Source organism: Nyctereutes procyonoides, unplaced genomic scaffold, assembly GCF_905146905.1.
Source record: "Nyctereutes procyonoides isolate TBG_1078 unplaced genomic scaffold, NYPRO_anot_genome, whole genome shotgun sequence".
NCBI classification, from domain to species: domain Eukaryota; kingdom Metazoa; phylum Chordata; class Mammalia; order Carnivora; family Canidae; genus Nyctereutes; species Nyctereutes procyonoides.
Window position 1 is genome coordinate 29,357,093 of NW_026575131.1, and position 23,532 is coordinate 29,380,624.

The 23,532-nt window shown below is 38.4% G+C and overlaps 1 protein-coding gene across 3 annotated transcripts in view; it reads right to left on the minus strand.

The window, feature by feature from the left end:
- Positions 1-23,532, minus strand: part of PTPRG (protein tyrosine phosphatase receptor type G) — a 710,177-nt gene that overhangs the window by 534,448 nt on the left and 152,197 nt on the right. The window lies entirely within an intron of this gene.

Consider the following 23,532-nt stretch of genomic DNA (forward strand, 5'->3'; position numbering starts at 1 on the left):
CACACATAAGCATGCCCACATCAAAGCCAGGGCCTCTACCATCAAGCACCTCCCAGTCTAAGGCCTGGGAGACTGACCATAGTAAGTACCAGTCCTCCATATCCTTTGGACCCCAGATAGTCACCAGTTACACATGAAGGTAAGAAACATGAAACCCACAAGGCCAACATTGCTCTGAAAAGAAATTCCATTTAATGGTGTATGTTTTGAAAACTCACAATGAATCCAATCTTCTCCACCATTATAGAGAGCTTCCAACTGCCTGATAGAGTGTTGGAAGCCCACCCCTCCCAGCCAATTCATGAATGTAAATTTCTATTCTTGTGAGCCCACACCCGAATACACTGGCATGTAAGTAGACAAATACTACAGGTGCCCAGAATCCAAAATGAAATGGAATTACATTTCAAACATGCATCCCAGCTGTCTCTGTTAATATTTAAATGCACCCAAACAAAATCAGGTGTGCTTTGAAAAAGCAGGGAAAATGGTTAGGGGAACTGTAGATTCAATTTAAGAGTAAGATGGCACCAGGAAAACAATATATTCTCCATTCCAAATTAGTCAAAGTAATGATAATGATGTCACTACGATGGCAAATTAGGAAACATAGAAAGTACAGTCTTGGGCAACCCGTGTGGTTCAGTGGTTTAGCGCCGCCTTGGGCCCAGGGCCTGATCCTGGAGACCCGGGATCGAGTCACACATCAGGCTCCCTGCGTGGAGCCTGCTTCTCGCTCTGCTTGTGTGTGTGTGTGTGTGTGTGTGTGTGTGTGTGTGTCTCATAAATAAATAAATAAAATATTAAAAAAAAAAGAAAGTACGGTCTTTAACTTATGACTGATTGAAGTAGGAATTTTTCAACTTTACAACTCTGCAAAACTGATATGCATCCAGCAGGAACCAAACCTCAAATTTGGATTTCGATCTTTTCCTTGGGCTGGCAATATGTAGGGTAGGATCCTGTCTTGTGAGGCTGGGCAGCAGAGGCTACCAGTCAGCCTCACGATCACGAGGGTGAAAACCAACACACTTACAACCATCAGCATCCATACAGCATTATTGTCACATCCCATACAAACTCAAGGAGTTACATGAGATATTCAACACTGTATTATAAACTAGGCTTTGTGTTAGATGACTTTCCCAACTGTAGGCTAATATAAGTATTTTGAGCATGTTAAGGCAGGTTAGGCTAAGCAATAACATTCGATAGGTTGGGTGTCTTAAATACATTTTTAAAAAGCTTAAGATATTTTCAATTTATGATGAGTTTATCAGGTCATAACCCATCATAAAAGGTGGAAGATCTTCCATGTCAGCTCCAAAGAGTGGCTTTAAGAGAAAAAAATGCTTAAAGATATTCCATAGACATTAGGCCCTCCCCCCCACATGGGGAAACCAGAATCTTGTAAAATTCAAACACACATGTAAAAAGTAAACCCAATATTGTTTGTTTGCTCATTGGTCATTTTTAAAGTATAATGAAGGTTTAGGTATCCACCATCCAGTCCATCCTACGATTTTGCAGATGAGCCATGCAAACCTCCAAGAAGTTGACCATTCTGAGTGAGCTTCTAGGGATCAAAAATAAAATTTCCATCTCCTACACTCCTAATCTATTTTTTCCCTCCACTAAAGCATGCTACATAAATAATTGTTCAGTTTATTTTCTGTGCCTGTGGGAAACTTTTTATGTATCTGTCTAATATGCTTCTTAGAGCTAGTTCATTCTAAACAATTATTCCCAAATAATCCTTCCTCTATCAAGGTAATGAGTAAAACACTGTCTTGAACAAGGAAATGGGGAACAGGGTTGAGCCTCAATTTCCTTGTTTGTTAAGTGGAAGTAAAAGTAGCAACAACTTCACAGCATCGTTACAAAAAACACAAGACATTGTGAGCAGAGCAACTAAATCAGCACTGGGCGTGGAGTGTTTTTTTTTTTTTTCCCCTAGGAAAGAAAGAAAGAAAGAAAGAAAGAAAGAAAGAAAGAAAGAAAGAAAGAAAGAAAGAAAGAAAGAAAGAAAGAATTTATTTATTTATTTGAGAGAGAGCTCCTGCACGTGCGCGAGTGGGGGGGAAAGCATAGGTGTGTGCATCAGCAGGGGGAGGGACAGAGGGAGTAGCAGAGGCTCCCCTGACCAGGACTCCAGGTTCATGACCTGAGCCGAAGGCAGACACTTAACCAACTGAGCCAGCCAGGCACCCCTTCTCATAGAGTGTTTTTAAAATACCTAATAATATATTAGAAATATATTAGAAATTTGTTGCAGAGACTCCTGACATCCCAAAGTCATGCAATGCATAGCCATGTCCTGTTACCCCATCCCTGCCAACTTAAGGCAGCCAATCATTGTAAACCTCGCCCCAGGTCCCAGTGACCTGTTTAGCAACGGGGACATCAGCCAATTAAGAGATTTTTTCTTTCTTCCTGCCAGTATTAGAACAGGATCCTGAAGCCTCTCAGGATCCTGGTTGGGGATCATGCAGAAAGTGAGCAGAGGACCTCAAAAATGTAACCACACTATAGGAAACAAAATCTATAGATCAATTCTGTTGACAAAATTTAAGCCCATGACAAAGGTAATTTGAAATTGATACTGTGGAACACTTTATATATATATATTTATATTTTATATAACCAAGTACTTGTGAAAGGTCACCTTTCTGTCCCTTGTATACAAAAGATCCCCAAATGACACTAAAGGTGACCTTGGTGACCTTCAAATGAGTCAACTCTACTCCTGATCATCAATTTCTCCATAAAAGACCATTGTAGGACTAGAGCTCTAAGTCTCAACCTGGATGCTTTGAAAATAAAACAAAGCAAAACAAACAAAGAAAAATAAAAACATCTATGCCCTAAACCCTACCACCAGAGATTCAGATTCAACTGATCTGGGGTGGCACCAATATATGGAATACAGGTATTATAAAGAAAAAAAAAATTTTTTTTGTTTGTTTGGGTGATTCTCTTCTGGAACTAGAGATAAAAAACACAAACTTCCCTGCTGAGCTCAACCAGACATCCCCTTCAACATTGACATTCTCAATTCACCCTCACAGCCTGGAACCTGACATGCTAAGTTAACACTGGGAAAAGGCTAGCCAGGCAGAGATGAACTGCCAACTGTAGAAATCATGCCAACATGGCGTCAACCTCAGAATTTAGCTACATCTAAACTGAACCAGAAAACTCACAAATAAAAGTAAAGGAGGAATGGAGTTATCCTCAAGGATATTAATTTATACTTTGTACAGAAGATGTTATCTAGAATCACAGTATCGACAACTAGTCCTTTTTTTTTTTTTTTTTTTTTTTTCCTGAAAAGGAAGTGTTTTCATTTTCTGGTACCTTTGAGAACACTAGGGTAGGGAACAAAGGGCTGCCAGGACCATTTCTCATTGGAGTGGCTTTTGTGTGGGCAGCTGTGTTACCCATCTTGCTGGAAAAGCAAAGCAACAGAGTCTAAAGTTTCATCAGGTAAGTGTGAAGATCTCCAAGTCCTTAGATTCATATTTAATTAGACTTGATAGAAGCCATGGGTTTGGGGTCCCACACTTGCCAGCTTCCCAAACCCACTAAACACTCAGTGGAAAAAGCAAACCTACAAAGATATATCCGATTCAAGAAACAAGGGAGGTAAATAAACACCAGAAGGTCCTCCACTGACATTGCAGTGTAACGGAATCCACACTCCAAAGAGTAGTTTAACTTCCCAGCCATCCACATGCAGCGTACTGTGGTATAGGGATCTCAGCTGAGCAGAACTACCAAAAGGAAGTTCCCTTGGGACAAAAAGAAGAGGTGTCATTTGGGTGGATACAGACCATTGGACAAGAGGGAACACAGAGGGCAGGGCCATCCCAAGGAAGGTGGATTATCCCCTATCTTCATCATACTCCCCAAAGTACTGAGATACAATGTAGGTTGCACATAGGAAATGAGGAATAGACAACAAAAACAAAAACAAAAACAAAAACCACCTGCTTCTGAAGAACATGCTGCATGGCCTCTGAGGGGCTCTAAACTCCCTGGAGATAAGGAGATTCTCAAGCTACCGACCATGATGGAGTTTGGAATATAACAGGCATTCAATAATCAGTGAATGAATGAGTGAGTGAATACATACACACGTGAACAATGTAAAGGCTGATGATGGTGTCCGTGTTGGGGGTGAAGAGCATGTGTATGTATATGGGTGAGTTTATACAAGCAAAACCATGACCGTTTCCCCACCCTCTCACTATCTAGTCACTGCCCACTATGGCAGAGGCAAACACCAAAAACATGAAGCTGGAAGGAATGATCCCAAGCACCTCATAAGCAATTGTTTAGGGAGACAACTCAGAAATGAACAGGGAAGCAAAGGACTTTTTCACCCTGGCACCAGATTTCTTTGAAACACATAAACTATTCATTAAAGATAACTATATTTAGTTTAACCTTTTACTCCATCCATTATCAGTCACGTGTGATTTCTTTTTCCATAAGAATATAATCATGTACGAATGGCACTTGCATAATTTAAAACAAAACAAAATCTTTAGTCCCCTCCTCAAATATATTTTAATTATATAATAACATTTTTTAAAACAACTTCTAGAAATTATTTGAACAGCAGTCAAAAAATGTATATTGAGTATATTAAGCAACATAATATTTTATTGGCAAGGAGCAGAGATTTGCAAAATGAAACAATCTGTGGTTCCCAAGTAAAGATACAGACTCAGCAGACCAAATTCAATCAATTTTAATACTCTTTGTACTCTTCTAAACTCTAACAGCCAACCAACAGCAGCATGGCAAGGATATGGTAAGGCTATGAATCATGCTATTGATTTTAAATATCTTCCGTGCAGAAAATTAAATTATGCAAATGCATGCCTTTACGGATCCTTACCTTAATGTGAAATTGCATACTTGCTTATGTCAGCAACTTAATTACACAATTAAAAATGGAGCATGCTTATGAAAATATGTATTTTCAATCTTTGTAATAGACAATAAGTATAAATCTGCCTTTGGTTATCGTGTGACTAACAAGAGGGAGGAGTCAGTGCAATACAAACATATATTCTATCAAGTTCTACAGGACCAAGCCTACTATGGTTAATGGAGCTGAAGTCATCTGTCAGCAGAAAGCTCAGGAGGGCTTGTAGTATTGTGATAATGCTTCAAGGAATTGGAATCACAGTGATGGAACAAGTGGAGAGACACAATAGATACCCAATAGGGCGCAATGCTGTAGACACCACCTCAAAAGAGGTAGTCTCTAGTGTGACTTTAACAAACACACAACACACACACACACACACACACACACACACACACAGCTAACGCACCTGGGCACAAGGAATATCAAAGCAGGGCAGCCTTCAATGGTCTGAATAGTACAATAATGAAATGAGTTTAGAAAGTTAACACCCAGCTACTCCCATCATCCAGGAGAATTTGAGCCTCTCAATTTTGACAGGATGAAAGTGAAGATTTCAAAACCAACAGCATTAACTAGCCAATGATGCTTATGCCTCGCGCAGCAGGAGGAAGCTTAAGTCAGGTTGGTTGCTATGCAGAGAGCTAGATGAGTGACAGGTATTTTCATCAGGGAGATTTCATAAACTCTACCAACTCTCAGAACTTCTCTAGAGCCTACCTCATTTCCAGCCTGAAGCAAAAAAGATAAAAATGTTTCCGGACCCAAAGGCCCAATCCTTCCCAATAAAAATATCCTAAGAGTTACCTACCACTGAAGATATCAACAAAACTGTTTCCTATGTACATGATTTAATTTCCCAGAGCCACCGGACATAGTTTATAACAATAAATGTTTGTATTCTGGGAATATAAAAGCAGATGTGTATCCCATCTGCCTTAACCATACATATCTTCAGGAGGACTCTGTGCAATCCTGACTCTCAGTGTTTCACTGAAATTTTGACTTGGGGGAAATAAAGAGTTTCAAGTTGTTTGAAGTCTACTGTGTTAATGTGCAGGCTGAACATTTTTCTTACAAAGAGACCAGCCCCTCTAAACTCAACATTAAATAACATTCTTGACATAGCATATTTTCTTAGGCTCTACTGTCAGAGGGAAGGGTCACTGAATCTACATAGGATAAAACTGAATGGAAATGATGGAAAATATTTTTCTTACAAAATTGCAAATGTGTGAATTGAAACTACAGACTACAACTAATGGCTTGTTTTTTGTCAAAGGTGGTACATTCATACATGCATTTGTGTATCTGAAAATGAGTGGAAGTCTGAGATGCCCACCAAGAAGGAAAGACACATGGTCACTAAGCATTGACACACCCACAACATTCCTTCATATTACTGTTTTCATCTTACCATATTGAACCAACAATATCTACTCGATCGCAGCTATGTCATGATGCCCTATAGGGGAAAGTAGTTGCAGAGGTTATGCAAAGGTCAAGCCGAGTAAGTTTATGATTAGAACACACCAAAGTTCCATCTATAACATAATCACACATCTTGTACCCAAAGCAAAATAGTATTGTGACACTTGAGGGCATTTCCACTCAACTTACGTCCCCTTCTAGGTCATTCCAAAGGACGTAGAAGCCTAGAAGAATTGGTCAGCTTCCATCCAAAATTGAAAACATCAGAACAAAGAAATTCTGGTTCCCTAGTGCCAGAATGAAAATTACTTAAGATGATGGATGGATGGCTCTCATATAAAGAGTCCTACTTCTCTGCCAGAGTTGCTGCCAAAAATAAGCCCACTAAAAATAGGTATAGGAACTCACATTTTCACATCCAGAATGCATATTTCCAGAATGGCAGACAAGCAGTTAAGCGGGCTGTTTATATCTATTATAACTGCTCATACAACAAACAAATTAAAGATCCCTCAAGAATGGCAAAATCTCTAACAAGCATAATTTTCTCTGAATTTTAAAGAGCATTTAAGAACATTAAATCCCACACAATAGTCTAAAATGAATAAATCTTTATCTTTTTTGTGCCTACAATGGGCAGAAGTATCAAATCATAGTTAAAGTAATTAAATATTCTGATGAGTCTCTCTTCTCCTTTGTGCCTGTATTCCAATTAATTGTAGTAAAATGTACTTAGTGAGTATCCCACAAAGTAGAATCAAGAAGTACATTCCTTTGTAACTACTGCATTACAAATGGTCCCTCCGGTTGTTTGTGATACTGAACTAACCTCAAACACAATAGAGTATATTACAGTAGATTACCTATTTTATCATATTCAAATACACTTATTGTCCCAGCTACTATATATATATACTTGCATCATCTAAAGTGATAAAAAGACCTAATATAGAGCCATGACTTTTTTTTTAGTAAAACAGATTGCAATTCTGGGAAAGAGGAATCACATAGCCATGCAGTATCCTAGGGGAAAAAAGAACACAAAATAGGTTATAAAAATGACTGCTTAAAGTCAGGTAGAGAAGCAAAAGACTAAACTTCTCTTCGTGATTTTACTCTAAAATAACACTGATTACAAAAGGCAGAATCTGGGGCACCTGGGTGCCTCTGAAGGTTGGGCTTCTGCTTTAGGCACAGACCATGATCCTGGGGTCCTGGGATGGGGCCCCTTCATAGGGCTTCCTACTCAGTGGCTTCCCCTTTCCCCCGACCCCTCCCCCCACCCATGCTCTCTCATTCTCTCTTAAATACACACACAAAAGACAGAATCTATTTTTTTTTTAATCAGGTAAGACTAGAAGGGTCAAAATATTAGAGACATCCCTTTGCTATCAACTATATCCTAGCTGAAAACCCTCAGAAATAAAAATAGATGCTTCCCAACAAGTCCAAGAAGAGGTATACTGAGAAAACAGATTTATACAAGGGCTTGTTAGACATCTGCAATAACAATCCGAAAAAATATCATGGCTCACTCTTCCTCAGAGCCACCCTTCTAAAACAGGATTGGGCTCCTGGCTTCAAATATTCTATAATATCAGATAAAAATAAATCAACCAACCCCTCCAATCCATTTTAGCAGTTTGGTTCTCAAAGAAACAAGTTTCTTGACTCTAAAAAATTATCAAGAAAACTAGGGTTAGTTATAGGTAGGGCTGTGGTGATTTCCACTGCCACAAACCTATACTTCCAGTTTTACAGCTTCATCATCACTTTGAATCCTTAATGATCAACACAACTGACTAATATAGGTCAGAGATTTCGCCCTGGTGGCCACAATGTTAAATACAGCCATTGATTGATCTCTCCAGGTATTTTGTTTCACCTGCGGTATGGTATAATGTGGTAAAGTATGGGGTGTGTGTGTGTGTGTGTGTGTGTGTGTGTGTGTGTGTGTGTGTGTTTAATTGGTTGCCATATTGGAAAAATTCAGAGAGAACCTCAATATCTATATGTTTTAATGAGATCTGAATTTGGATAACAACAATGTGTCATGTGAATAGCAAGTACCATCAATACAGTGGCTTGTATAATCCTTCCAATAATCTTGTGGCTTAGGAACAATTACTCACAAATGGTAATGTAACTTGCCCAAGAATACAAAGACCTGAACCAGATATTACTTACTATCAAGCTTACAAACTTAACACTATACTACAAGTATTCTTCATAAAATTGAATTTTAATAATCAAATATCTGTGAGCTAATAGCTACTATACTTACTCAGAAGTAAAAAAAAAAAAAAAAAAAACAGCTTCTTCTAGATGTGCCTCAGAAAATCAAAAACCAGTAATTTTTTTTTTTTTATTGTAAGCTCTACGCCCACTGTGGGACCTGAACTCACAACCCTGGGATCAAGAGTTGTACACTCTTCCAACTTAGCCAACCAGACAACTATAAAAACAAGTTTTAAAAGAAAGAAGTTATCTAGGCTACTCTTCCCACTACTACTAGCAACTAAGATAAAATCATGTTCCAATAATACGAACAGAAAAAAATAGTGATTTTTCTAACATGATGTGGAGAATACCAATTACAATTATATAAACATTGATCATTGTCTATGAAAAAGAAAGTCACTTCTATTCAAGCAGAAATAAATATTAAGTTACAACTTGAGGGATCCCTGGGTGGCGCAGCAGTTTGGCGCCTGCCTTTGGCCCAGGGCGCGATCCTGGAGACCCGGGATCGAATCCCACATCGGGCTCCCGGTGCATGGAGCCTGCTTCTCCCTCTGCCTGTGTCTCTGCCTCTCTCTCTCTCTCTCTGTGTGTGACTATCATAAATAAATAAATAAATAAATAAATAAATAAATAAATAAATAAATAAATAAATAAATAAATAAATAAAAAAGAACTTTTAAAAAAAGTTACAACTTGAATTAGGGAAACAAAGTGATACATATTTCATATTTTCTTTTGTTTAAAATCTGTCATTATGACTGCCTAATAAGTTTTTATCCTTGAGAAATAAAGGATAAACCTTGGGACGCCTGGGTGGCTCAGCGGTTGAGTGTCTGCCTTTACCTCAGGGTGTGATCCTGGAGTCCTGGGATCGAGTCCCACATCTGGCTCCCTGCATGGATCCTGCTTCTCCCTCTGCCTGTGTCTCTGCCTCTCTCTCTGTGTGTGTCTCTCATAAATAAATAAATAAAATCTTAAAAAAAAAGAGAATAAACCTCATAACGTGGGTCTTTTATATAGAGGAGTCATTTATACACACAGTCCCTATGAAATACCAAATGAAAAATACTGGAGTGAGTGCGTATTTTTTTTTTACAGATCAACAACAACAAAAAAGATCAAGAAAGTTTTTTTCTTATAAGTGTATTTTTTAAGAAAGCTTATTTGAAAGAAAGAAAGAAAGAAAGAAAGAAAGAAAGAAAGAAAGAAAGAAAGAAAGAAAGAAAGAAAACTTATTTAAATGTTCCTGGGCGCCTATTTCCACATCATGGCACATCTACCAACCCTAGCTAAATGGGCATAGTGACAAAAATACTCACCAAGATAATACACAACCATAGGAGATTCCAGAAAACACATTGTAGGCCTAAATCCTGAGCTTGAAGATTAAAAGATTAAATACAGATTAAATACAGAGGCCACTCCAACCATGACACTCCTTTGCTCAAGACACCAATCACGGTGGAGCCAGATCAGATTGGCTTAGTAAACCCAAAAACCTATGACTTCTAGGCCGTGTTAAAAGTACCACTTAAATCCTGGCCAGCCTGGCTACTCAGTGGCTGGTAGCCATCTATTGCCCAGAGCTCTGTGCTTCCAGTCAGCAAAGTGCCTACTCTATCTTCAAACTTACTATCTTACTATACAACTTACTGTAAGTTGTTTTTCACTCCTCTGGCTAAAAAGATAATTCCTCAGGAGTTTGGAAGATGTAGGCAAGTATTCATGTTCTCTCTCCATGGCAGGAGGCTACTACATCCAGACATTCAACGATCAAACCCCACATTGCTCCTGCTCTCTTGGAGCTTCCAGTCTACTGGGGGGACCCTATCCATAAACACATAAATTATAATTGATATGCATGGTGAAACAAATATGAAAATGAAATGAAATACACACAAGTATAGTCATAGAGGATACAAGTAGAGAAGGAATGTACATAGAGTAGTCAAAGAAGGAGATATCATTTTCGATGAAGGCATCAGCAAGACAGGAAGATAGAGTCCAAGATAGAGGAACAGCAAGCATGAGGATATTGAGGCAGAAAAGAGTATGGGATAAGAGGCCAACCTGGCCAAAGCTCGGTGAGCTGGTTCAGGGGGAAAAAGGAGGTTGAGGATAAAGAAAAGCAGGATCTTGCAAGACTATAATGGGCTTTGAAATGAGCTTGGGAAGACACGCAGGACTCCAAGGGGTCAGCCAATTAGGTGTAACAGTATGCTTTCTTTCTTTTTAGATTTTATTTATTTATTCATGAGAGACATACAGAGAGAGGCAGAGACATAGGCAGAGAGAGAAGCAGGCTCCCTGCAGGGGACTCAATCCCAGGACCCCGGGATCATAACCTGAGCCCAAGGCAGACACTCAACCACTGAGCCACCCAGGCATCCCATATGCTTTCTCTTAAAGCACTTTTATTGAAATGTAATAGCTTTTAGTATATGTACAGAGTTGTGCAATCATTACCATAATCTAAGTTTAGGACATTTTTATCAATGTATGCTTTGAAAAGAGGACTGCGATGTGCAACGAACAGATTGCAGGGAGGCAAACAAAAGCAGAATGCCGTGGTTCATCACCCAGGCCCCGAGGGTGAGGCGAGACAAATCATTGATTAGTTGGGTACTTGCACCTGCAGGTAAAGAAGCCTTGCTCCTGGAGGTAACATTTTGGAGAGCAAACTATTGCCTACTATTTCCAGTAACCTGGCCAAAAGCCTACTCAACTCATTTTTAGTTTTATTTTGCTAATGTTTTCTACAACTTCCCCTTTGTCTTTTTCACCAGAATTAGGATTTGCACTAATGTGATCAAGCAATTAACTGCTTATACAGTAACTGCTTATACAGTGTCAATAAAAATAGATAACAGTTAATGAAAAGCAAACCAGATACAACTATTTACAAACAAAAATAAGCAAAAGAAAACAAGATACTCATTAACACTAGATTTTCTATTGGAGCTATATATACTGAATAGAATTATACCCTCAATATCACACAAGAAAAATAACCACTTGGAGAAGTACAAAGCATTTCATTATAGATTTCGGAAGAAACTTATGTGTTTTTTTTTTTTTTAAGGACAATTTTATTATTGTTTAAACATGGACACAAGCATGGCTTTAAACCTTATTTGACTTCTCTTTGTCTCCCAAACGATTCTTAAAAGAAACCTCTCGGGAACCGTGGGTGGCTCAGCGGTTTAGCGCCTGCCTTTGGCCCAGGGCGCGATCCTGGACAACCAGGATCGAATCCCATGTCAGGCTCCCGGTGCATGGAGCCTGCTTCTCCCTCTGCCTGCTTCTCCCTCTGCCTGTGTCTCTGCCTCTCTCTCCCTATCATAAATAAATAAAAATTTAAAAAAATAAAAATAAAAAAAAAATAAAAGAAACCTCTCCCTCCTACCATTTGGATGTGAGAAATGGAAAATTGACTTAAGTAAAGGATAATTAGTAAATCTACAGTAATTCATCTCTGCACACGACAAAGATTTTTGTCCCCAACAACCGTTTCAGGATTGTTTATAATCACGAAAATGTATTTAGGAACAAATATGCTTTGTGGCTTGTAAGGACATAGATTACCAAATATACCACTCTCTTTGTTATTCAAATTCCCTAGGAAGGCTTCTCCCTTCTAACACACTAGAAAACAGGCCTCCCATCAGCTCTCTTTGATTCAATCAATTAGATTGGACCCTGGATTTTCAAAGTTAAAAAATATGAGGCACCTGGGTGGTTCAGTTAGCTAAGTGGCCAACTGTTGATTTCAGTTCAGGTCATGATTTCAGGGTCCTCCTGGGATGAAGCCCCATTTTTGGCTGTGTGCTCAGTGCAGAGTCTGCTTCAGGACTCTCCCTCTCCCTATGCCCCTCCCTGCCCCATTCTCACTCTCTCTCTCTCTCTAAATTAATAATAATCTTTTTTTTAAAAAAAGGTAAAAAATAACCCAAGGAATTTAATGCTGGTCAGAATATCCCAGGGCTACAAGTTCATTTTTATTAGCTCTATTTTTATTAGGTGTTACTTTTGCTTCCATTCCAGCAAAGAATGAGGTTTGCTTTGTTCTCTTCAATTGCACAAAGAAATCATCAGAAGAAATATCCTGCATTCTGCTTGCTTGAAGAGGAGTTATTAACTTGAAATAACACAATGCAAGTCTCAACGAAAATAATTTGAAAGGGTTATTACAATCTTAAATAAAATGATTTAATTACAAATTCTAACCACATAAAAATTGTCACCAGATCACATGAAGAGGGCTAAAGCATTTCTAAGTCTGCTTTAACTAGCTTTAAAAGCAGTTGCTAAAAACTAATTATAGGAGGGAGATTTTTTTCCCATTTTTGGAAAAGGAGCTATTTAACCAAAAGTCCTCTTCTGGTGAAGAAATGGCAGCTATTAAATACGTAGAGTTTGTTTCTTTTTTTCTTTTTTGGTTGTACTTTTTCTAAAGCCTTCTATGACTCTGACCAATTATCCTGCAAGATCCACTTGAAGAGTCAAATGGAAAAGCAGTTTTCTGACTTCAAAAAGCTCAACTCTAAAATTGAAAGTTTCAGTTCAATATTGCTTTTTTTCCCTCTCAATATCTATTTGTATACAAGGAGCTGAGTGAAATCAATTGCAAGGAGACTTTTCAACTCTGAATTTAAATCCTTTTATGACCCTGCAATACAGTCAATCAAACTGGCACTGGGAAGGAGAATAGAAGGGCAGTTTCTCTTTTTAAAATAAATAAATAAATAAATAAATAAATAAATAAATAAATAAATAAATAAATAAATAAGATGTCAAAAGGAAATTCTATATCTTTGGCAGCTTCCCTATTAGGCAAAAATGAATGAAACAAACTGTTCTGTGATTTTCAGACAACAGATAAGAACGGTGTAGCACATGCCATAGAAAACTCTGGCACAAATGGGTACGACACATGTAGTGCAGGTTACAGAAATCCTGAGTGAATTCTGGAAAACAAACACTCCTTGCAACATCATGTACAAAGGATTATTAAACACATTTACTTCTAAATATCACCTGTATATAACCGGTGAGAGAGTACTGAGAGAAAAAGAAGGTATTAGAAGCTACTGGAAACCTCAAGTTTTTCGTTTGTGCCAGGTCCACATTCAGGTTAATCCATTCTTTGATATTTAATACAATGGAACCAGAAAAGCTGCAGATTTATGTGTTTCAGAAATCGTACATGATATTTGGGCTTATTCAGTAATCAAGTTTTCAGAAAGAGAGGGTAACTCATGAAATGCATTTAGGACTTTTCCCTTCACACTATGAGTTAGGGGGTGGAGGGTCCTTTAATAGAAATGTTCTGATCAAAGTTCTTATTAAACTATTTTTTCCCAAAATGAAGAGATGCTCAATCTCAGGACAGAATAGTGGATGGAAAGGAGAAACGAGGCTAAAGATATTGCAGCAGAAACAGAGATTTTTAACATATGTTTCAGGAAGACGGAAGGATTTTTTTTTTTAAACATTATCTCAATGTCAAGGAAACCCATTCATTCCTAAATTTTCCCTTGTATTGCTTTAGTTTCTAAAATTAAGATCATTAGTAAGTAAAGATGTTGAAGATAGCTATCATTTCTGTAGCACCTACTACATGCTGGGAGGCACTTTGCCAAACTCTTCTGCTGGATTATCTCATTTAATTCTCACAAGAACTTTGAGGGGTCAATTCTCCCAAGAACTTTTGAGGGGCCAACCCTCCCAGCATTCCTCTTTCCAGAGGCACAGAATGGCAAAGTCCTTCATCCAAGTCACATGACATTGTCCATGCAGAAGGAATTCAAACCCGGACACTCTGAATGCACAGAGGATAGGAAAAATAACTGAGACTCCCCTATAAAGTCTGGGGGCCTGCAACATGAAAATGGATAGTTCATATTTAGATTCTTTTTAAGATTTTATTTACTTATTTATTTTAGAGAGATGGAGGGGTAGGGAGGGGAGAGTGATAGAGAGCGCAAGCCCGCACACAAGCAGGGGGAAGACCACAAACCGAGATGGTATCTCAAGCTGACTTAGTGTGGAGCCTAACTTGGGGCTCAAGCTTACAACCCTGAGATCACAACCTGAGCCGAAATCAAGAGTCCCATGCTTAACAAACTGAGCCCCTCAGGTGCCCCATATTTAGGTTCTTAAGAAAAATTACAAAGATCCAAACAGAAAACATCAACACAGAACCTTCTGTACTACTGATCCAACGTGAACTCTGAGCCAGTACTCTTCTGGACAAATCTAAAATCTAATTTTATGTATTCTGTCTCCAAGACCCCGCTTCCTCAGTTAGATGCCCAAATCCTGTGTCACAAAAGAAACAATGTGTTTTTTTTTTTATTGTCCATTTAAGAGATTTCACACTGAAAGAATTCCCCACTATAAAAACTTTCTAGTTGCAACTAAAAATACTATAATAAAAGTGATAATTCCTCAAAATTATTATGAGGCTTGCAAAGAGAATTCTAACACTACAGCCTACACAGGAAGGCATTACGCTAACACCAAGTAACTGCTGAGAAAACAATTCACTTTCTCTAAAACAGAAAAAAAGAATGTTCCATGCAGGCATATGTTCACATTTTAAGGGTGACAAGGGGATTAGAAGAAGCGTTTCCAAAATACTAGCCACCAGCCACATGGAGCTACACTGAACTGTCCCGTAAGAATAAAATACAAGCAGGATTTCAACACTTTGTAAGAAGAAATGATCGTGAAATAGCTCATTATTATTTTTCATTCTAATTACATGTTCAAATGATATTTTGAACATATTGGATAAAATAAATCTCCATCTAAAATGTCTGAAACACTGCTTTAAAGATTTCAGTAGGGGTGCCTGGGTGCCTCAATAGGTTGGGTATCTGCTTTTGGCTCAGGTCAAGATACCAAGGTCCTGAGATTGAGCCCCACATCGAGCTCTCTGCTTGTTGGGGAGCCTGCTTCTCCCTGCCGCTCTGCCTACTTGCTCGCTCGCTCTCTCTGTCAAATAAATAAATTAAAAAAAAAAAAAGATTTCAATAACACAGTGAGAGTCAGCTGTAGTCTCTTTTGCTCCTATGCTCAGGATCTAGAGAATACTACCGAAATCCTCCTTCTTCCATCTACTCCAATGGCCCCAAATAAAAAAATTCAACTTTTTTTGTTCTTCTATTCAAGTGACTATTAATTTGGTTGGGGGTGCAGTGGAGGGAGGACTTTGATAGAGACATATGGGCCAATGGTCTCTTCATTGCTGTAGCAATGGAAATATAAGGTCTTAAATGCATTAGGAGATCTAATAGCTTGGCATTGAACACTGCAGGAACACCATAGTAGTTGGCATTCAGCACATTTTATTTCACAGAAGGAACTAAGTTTTGAGTCATAGAGCATATACAAAGAGAACAATATTTTAAATATTACTATTTCTGGAAAACATAACCAAATGAATCACCATGTTCAATCTGGAAGTACAATTTCTGTTCTTACAATGACCATGAACATTTTCCAGGTAACGTGATTTTAGGACCTTTCCCAAAAATCTTATGTCCAAAAGCAAACTTTCTAAGAAGCCAAGGTATTCCTGGGAGTGCCCAATTATCCCCATAACCACTGATCTTAGTGTCAGCTAACTCTGTGCACACCTGTTTAAAAGAGAACAGGGTGTCCCTTTGGGCACTCTGCCCTTAATGCACAGATCACTGGTTTAAATGTTGGTGCGAGAATACACTCCTAAAAACCTGATCCTCTTGGTCTAACAGTAAGGCTCCAGAAGAAATTTTTAAACTAATTCCTTTTGGGATCAGATGCAAGTTGTCAACAAACCACATTCTGAGCAACATTAATTTGTTCAAATCTTCAACATTGTAAATCCACTGCTAACAGAGGACAAGGAAAATGAAAATCTTTTACAAAATAACTTTAGAAAAATATTTTTAATGAAGCCCTCTAAACAGACCTGTCTACAGAAAGCCTGGAGTTTTGCATTTCTTTCTGCTTTGGGTTTTGAAGGTCATGAGACTCACAACAGATGTGGCCTGGTTTGAACCATAAAGGTCTGCACAGCTAATAACAGTTAGTATAAAAGCACAACAGCTGAGCCACTCTGCCTGCAACAGTTGGTGGGCTCCAGCCCAGCAGGGCAAGCCCCCAGCTCTGCCAAAACAGACGGCATCCCTTGCAGGCAAGCTGCCCAAGAGTAGAACCAGTAACTTATTTCCCCCATGGTGGTCAAAAACCCATTTCATCAAAGAAATTACTGTAGACCTAAAAAAGACCTGTCTACACATATCTAAATAGCACAATAAGATACACCGCACCATCATTTTCCTGGAACAAATGAAATAATGAACCATTACTTTGTTGGCAAAAATCTTGGAACCATGAAACTGATCAATAACCATATTATCACATATCTAGGCATTTCCACAGTGAAGTCTGTTTTTAATAGCATTTATTGCTTTTCTAATCAAGAAAAGCAATAAATATCCGTTGTATAAGGACATTAGGCAAAGTACATTAATGAGCAGAGTACATTAAAAAGACAAGACAGTACATAACATGCATAAACAAGAAAATAAAAATGACCATACCACTGTCAAAATTTTGGTGTATTTCCCTCCTCTGTTCCAATAATCAATAGGATCATTTTTTAAATGCATAGTCATCTTTCAAAAAAGAGTCAGTTTAAAAAAAAAAGTGTTAAGTACAGCATAGATGGACCTAGAGGGTTTAATGATAAATGAAATAAGTCAGACAGACAAAGACAAATGCCGTAGGATTTCACATATACATGGAAGCTAAAAAAACAAAATGAACACACAAAAAATAAAGACTCTTAAATACATAGAACAAACTGGTAGTTGCCAGAGGGGAGGTACATGGGGAGAGAGATGAAATAGATGAAGAGGATGAAGAAGATGAATAGATGAAGTACAAAGTTTCCAGTTATAACATAAGCCACGCAGATAAAAAAAAATACAGCGAATAATATGTAATAACGTTGTATAGTGTCCACACTTCTAATGATGAGCATTGAGTAATGTGCAGAATTGTTGAATCAATATGTTGTACACCTGAAGCTAATAAAACGCTGTATGTCAATTATACTTTAATGAAGAAAAGGAAAAAGTAGTGTCAAATCTTATAACTCCAAAAGTGAAAGAATATAAGTAAAGCTCATTTCCGTAAAAATTAAAAGTACCAACACAAACAGGTCCTGCCAACCTGCCCTAAAGGAACTATCTTCTCTATAAAAGCAGAGACTGGGGAAATGACGAACTATTTGAGTTACTTCAAGTTCATGGTCTAACGTGAACAACTTTACTTCTGTTATTGAATAATCTAAATCAACCAAGAGCAAACATGGCAAACTGGTGGTCTGCTATATAGAGCCCATGATCATAGTTCCTTATGCCAATCAGTTACCAACATTTACAAATGGAAATAACATTTGGCAATCCAGTCTTCTGCTTAAACAATTTTAATATAAAGCTGTACTGAGGGGCACCTTGGTGGCTCAGTGGTTGAGCATCTGCCTTTGGCTCTGGTCGCTATCCGGGGGTCCTGGGATACAGACCTGCATCAGGCTCCCCGTGGGGAGCCTGCTTCTCCCTCTGCCTGTGTCTCAGCCTCTCTCTGTGTGTCTGTCATGAATAAATAAGTAAAATATTTAAAAATAAGATAATAAATAAAGCAAGCTATACTGAACCATAAAGCAACAAATGGCTTGAGATGCATAGTTGCAGCCACCTTCACTTAGTGTAAACTTTGCCACCATACCTACCAGTTACCAATCTTTCCCCAGCTGGGATGCCAGGTATCAGTAGCCAGTTGTCCCTGCTCTTGTAAGACCCTTCAGTTATTTATAGTGTGCCTCTCTGGTCCTCTTAAGCAAGGGGGTTTGCAATCCTTTAGAGAACACCTAGTATGCAAAATAACAAGATTCAAGAATCTGTTTGTAGGATCATTTTTTCCTTTAATCCTATAATCTTCACAGCATCCCTACAAAGTAAGCACCATCATTCACCCCATTGTAGGTGGCCAAAAGAGAGGCTTACAGGTTAAGGGATATGCTCAAGGTCACGTAGGTAAGACATGGCAGGGTTGTGTCCAAGCCAAAGGCACCAAAGCGATTTAAATTGTTCAGGAATCTGTCCATTCTTCTGCCAGCATGCAGTAAACAGGAGAAGCATAAATGCATTCTACCATGATGAAAGAAAGAAATGAGGATGGAGGTGAGAATGGAAGTGCAAAATACCAATAGAGAGAGAGAAAAGCAATGAAAATATGACAGAGTTCAAGTGCAAGCTTGGAAAGTGCCTTACCAGGCAAACCAGCCATCAACACTAGCCAAAAGCAAAACCGTAGAGTGGATAAAACCCAAGCATTGTTGGTCTTTCTGAAGCTTCACAAACTGCTAATGAAAAATACTATCCAAAACATAGAATAAAGAGAATGCACAAAGTCCCTTTCAATGTCACATTGCAGCTGAATTTAACAAACTCACTCAATTTAATTAAGTAATGTTTAACTCACCATTCACTATCAGTAAAGGCAAGATTTGGTGAAGCTATACATTAACCTGGAGATTTCCATGCAGTTAAAAAAAAAAAAAACACAAAAGCTAAAGAATTAGTTTATGGCTTTGTAACTCTTTGAGCTATCCACCATTGTTGGAGCTAACCAGCAATCATAATCTGACTTTTTTTTTTTCTGACTTTCTTTATTTGCTAAAAATACCAATTCCTCCAACAGCTCTTCCAACCATATTATTGTTTGCCTCATTAATGATATGAATTTGATATGTGTTAATTCCATTTGTGTAAGAGTCATGTTTTTAACTTCTGAAAATCACGAGTCGACGCAGCAATAATGTAAACCACTCTCCTGAACAACCTGGGCCCCAGGCCCCACTCTCTCATCTCTTCCATTTCCAAACCAGCACACTCAGAAAGATGCCATGGACCATCAAAAATTCTATAGCTTAAAGTATCACAAACTCAAGGGAACCGACAATCTACTAGAGAAGATTTCTGGAGATGCAAATATACAACAATAATGATCCAGCTGCTGAAACTTTAGGCATCAGGTGTTTTAGAAGACAGACACTAAAGAAGGTATAATTCAATCAAATAGTCTTTAATGGATTATAAAGGGCAGCCTGGGTGGCTCATCGGTTTAGCTGCTGCCTTCAGGCCAGGGCCTGATCCTGGAGACCCGGGATCGAGTCCCATATCAGGCGCCAGGCATGGAGCCTGCTTCTCCCTCTGCCTGTGTCTCTGCCTCTCTCTCTCTCTCTCTGTGTGTGTCTCGAATGAATGAATGTTTCCTAAGTAGGAAAATGTCTACTTACAATTATGTTTAGCAATATGTTGGTGTTTTCCATTCAATGGTAGTAAACTTCCCTTAGAGAAATTGAGCTTTTAATAATATATTCCCCAAAACTTATTTATCCAATTTTTCTAGATATATCTTAACAACATAAAGGATAACATCCTTTATCTTTCGACCATTAATCTATGCATATCTCTATTTATGGTGGAAAAAATTCCACAAAGTCAGAAATGCAGCTCTTCTCAGATTTACGTTACAAGGTCATAGAGTATGATGATTCACTGGAAATATTTAAACTGGAGAGGTTAGGCTAAATATGTGAGGAAGGCTTATCCGCTCCCACCCATCCCAGCCAGAGTCATAAACTTCTGGCTCTTCTCCAAATAAATCCAACAGTGCCTTATTTGGTACCAGTAAGCAGAAACCCAGAATTGTTGTGACCATGTGCCTACCCTAAACTCAAGGTAGACATCTCTCAAATTTCACAACACTCTCTTGTTGAGCTAGACCTTGTCTTCTCATTCCTGCTCAAAACTGGAATTCAGAAAAAGAAAAAAACAGATTATAGGTAGACCTTACCAATCCATTGGAATTGACCCTAAGAATAAAACGTACCACGTTAAAGTGCAGACTTCTTTTTTCCTTGAAGTTTATTTATTAAGTACAAAACAGGGCTTGTACTCACAACCCTCAGAACAAGAGTCACATGTTCTTCCGACTGAGCCAGCTAGGCACCCCGAAAGTGCAGACTTCTGGAAGGGCACTGAGGTCATTTACATTGAACACAGTGATCATTCCAAGCAACAGAAAAGCGAGGGATGAGGAGAGAATCGAGTCTTCAAAAGAAACTACCATCAAAAGAGAAGAACATAGAGTGTGGATTCACTCTACCCTATCTTAAAACTGGTTATACAGCTACAGTAATCAAGACCGTGTGGTACTAGCAGACACACAGACGCACAGATCAATGAATGGAACAGAATAAAGAGCCAAGAAAGAGACCTGCACAGCACAGACAACTGATTTTTGACAAAAGCGCAAAAAGCAATTCAATGGAAGAAGGATACTCTTTTTTAAATCAAATGGTGCTCTATAGAGCAGCAGAACATCCTTAGGCAAAATAAAAAGAATCTTGACCTAAACCTGATACCTTATTACAAATATTAACTCAAAATGGGTCATAAATTCTAATGTAAAATGCAAAACTAAACACCTTTCAGGGGACTGAACACGAAGAAATCTTCTGGACCGGGGCTCAATGAAGAGCTCTTAAAAATGGCACCAAAAGCATGATCCAGGAGATGAAATGAGTAAATTACATTTCATCAAAAACAAGAACTTCTGTCCTGTAAAGGGCCTTCTAAGAGGATGAGGAAAGAAGCTACAGACTGAGAAAAATATTTGCAGACCACATATCCGACAGGAAACTATGATCTCCACTATATAGAGAACACTCAAAACTCAACAGTAAAAAAAACAAATAGTGCAATGAGAAAGTGAGCCAGGGACATGAGGCGACATTTCAACAGAGAGCATGACAAATAAGCACATGAAAGGTTATTTAGCATTATTAGCCATAAGGGAAATGCAAATTTTGACCCCAATGAGCTCTCACTGTATACCTAGCAGAATATCTAAATTAAAAAACAGTGAAACCCACCAAAATCTGGTGGGAATGCAGAAAAGCTAGATCTCTCATACACTGACAGTGGGCCCATGGGCATGGTACAGGCATTCTGAAAATCATTTGGCAGTTTCTTTAAAAAAAAAAAAATGCCATTTACTGTATGACCCAGCAATTGTACTGCCGAGTATTTATTCCAGAAAAGTGAAAACTAATGCCCATTCAAAAGACTGTACATGACTATTAATAACTGACTTTGGAAGCATGTGGAAGAAATGAAACCTCCCTTAGAAGGTAAACAGTTATACAAACTGTCATGTGTTCATGCCACGAAATACTTCTAAAATAAGGCTGGATACCTAGTGGTACACCCAACAACTTGGATGTAGCTCAAGGATATTATGCTGAGGGATCCCTGGGTGGCGTAGCAGTTTGGCGCCTGCCTTTGGCCCAGGGCGCGATCCTGGAGACCCGGGATCGAATCCCACGTCGGGCTCCCAGTGCATGAAGCCTGCTTCTCCCTCTGCCTATGTCTCTGCCTCCCTCTCTCATTCTGTGTGACTATCATAAATAAATAAAAATTTTAAAAAAAGGATATTATGCTGAGTAAAAAAAGCCGACATCACTAACCACCTAACCATTAGGAAAATGCATATCAAAACCACAATGAGATATCACTTCACACCTGTCCAGATAGGTATTTTCCAAAAGACTTTTAACAAGGGTTGATGAGGATGTGGAGAAGAGGGAACCCTTGTGCACTGTTAGTGGGAACGGAAAACAGGATAGAGGATCCTCAAAAAATTAAAAATAGAACTACCATATGATCGAGCAATTCTAAGTATTCATTTGAAAAAACAAAACACTGATTTGAAAAGAATTATGCACGCCTTTGTTCACTGCAACATTATTTACAATAGCCAAGATATGGAAGCAGCCCCGAGAGATGAATGAAGATGTGAGATATATATATATATATATATATATATATATATACACACACACACACACACAATGGAAAATTAGAAATAAAAAAGAATGAAATATTGCCATTTGTGACAATACAAATGGACCTAGAGGGTATCATGCTAGGTGAAATAGGTCACACAGAGAAACTCAAATAACATGACCTCACTTACATGTGGAGTCCAAAAAATAAAACAATATAAAACACAGATAGGGGAGGGGAAGATAGATGAAAACAGGTAAAGGGGACTAAGAGGTACAATCTTCTAGTTATATAATAAGTAACACACGGAGATGTAATATATAGCATAGGGGATATAGTCAATAATACTGCCATAACTTTGTATGGTGAGAGATGGTAACTAGACTTATGGTGGTGACCTTTGTCATAATGTGTGTAAGATGGAATCACTATGTTGTAGACCTAAAACTAATATATTATTGTATGTCAATTATCCTTTTTAAAGAAGGGGGACAGTTAATCTCAAAAGGTCACATAGTATATGTTCCCATGTATGTAGCATTTTCAAAATGACAAAATTATACAGATATAAAAAGGATCAGTGGATGCCAGGAATTGGGGGTGGTAGAGGAAGGAAAGACCTATGATTATAAAGGAGTAGAATGAGGGAAATCTTCGTGATGATGGAATCATTCTGTATCATTTCTTTATACATTTTATTTATTGAAATATAGTTGACAGACAATGTTCTATTAGTTTCAGGTGTACAACACAGTGATGATTCAAGAAGCGCCTAGATGGTTCAGCCAGTTAAACCGTCCAACTCTTGATCTGGCCTCAGGACACAATCTCAGGGTCCTGAGATAGAACCCTGTGTGGGGCTCCGCACTGAACGTGAAGTTGCTTAAGATTCTCTTTCTCCCTCTGCCCCTCCACCCCCACACCTGCCGCTTGTGCTCTCTCTCTCAAAAAAAAACAAAAACAAAAACAAAAGAAAACCAAACAAAAACATAATGATTCAACAATTCTATA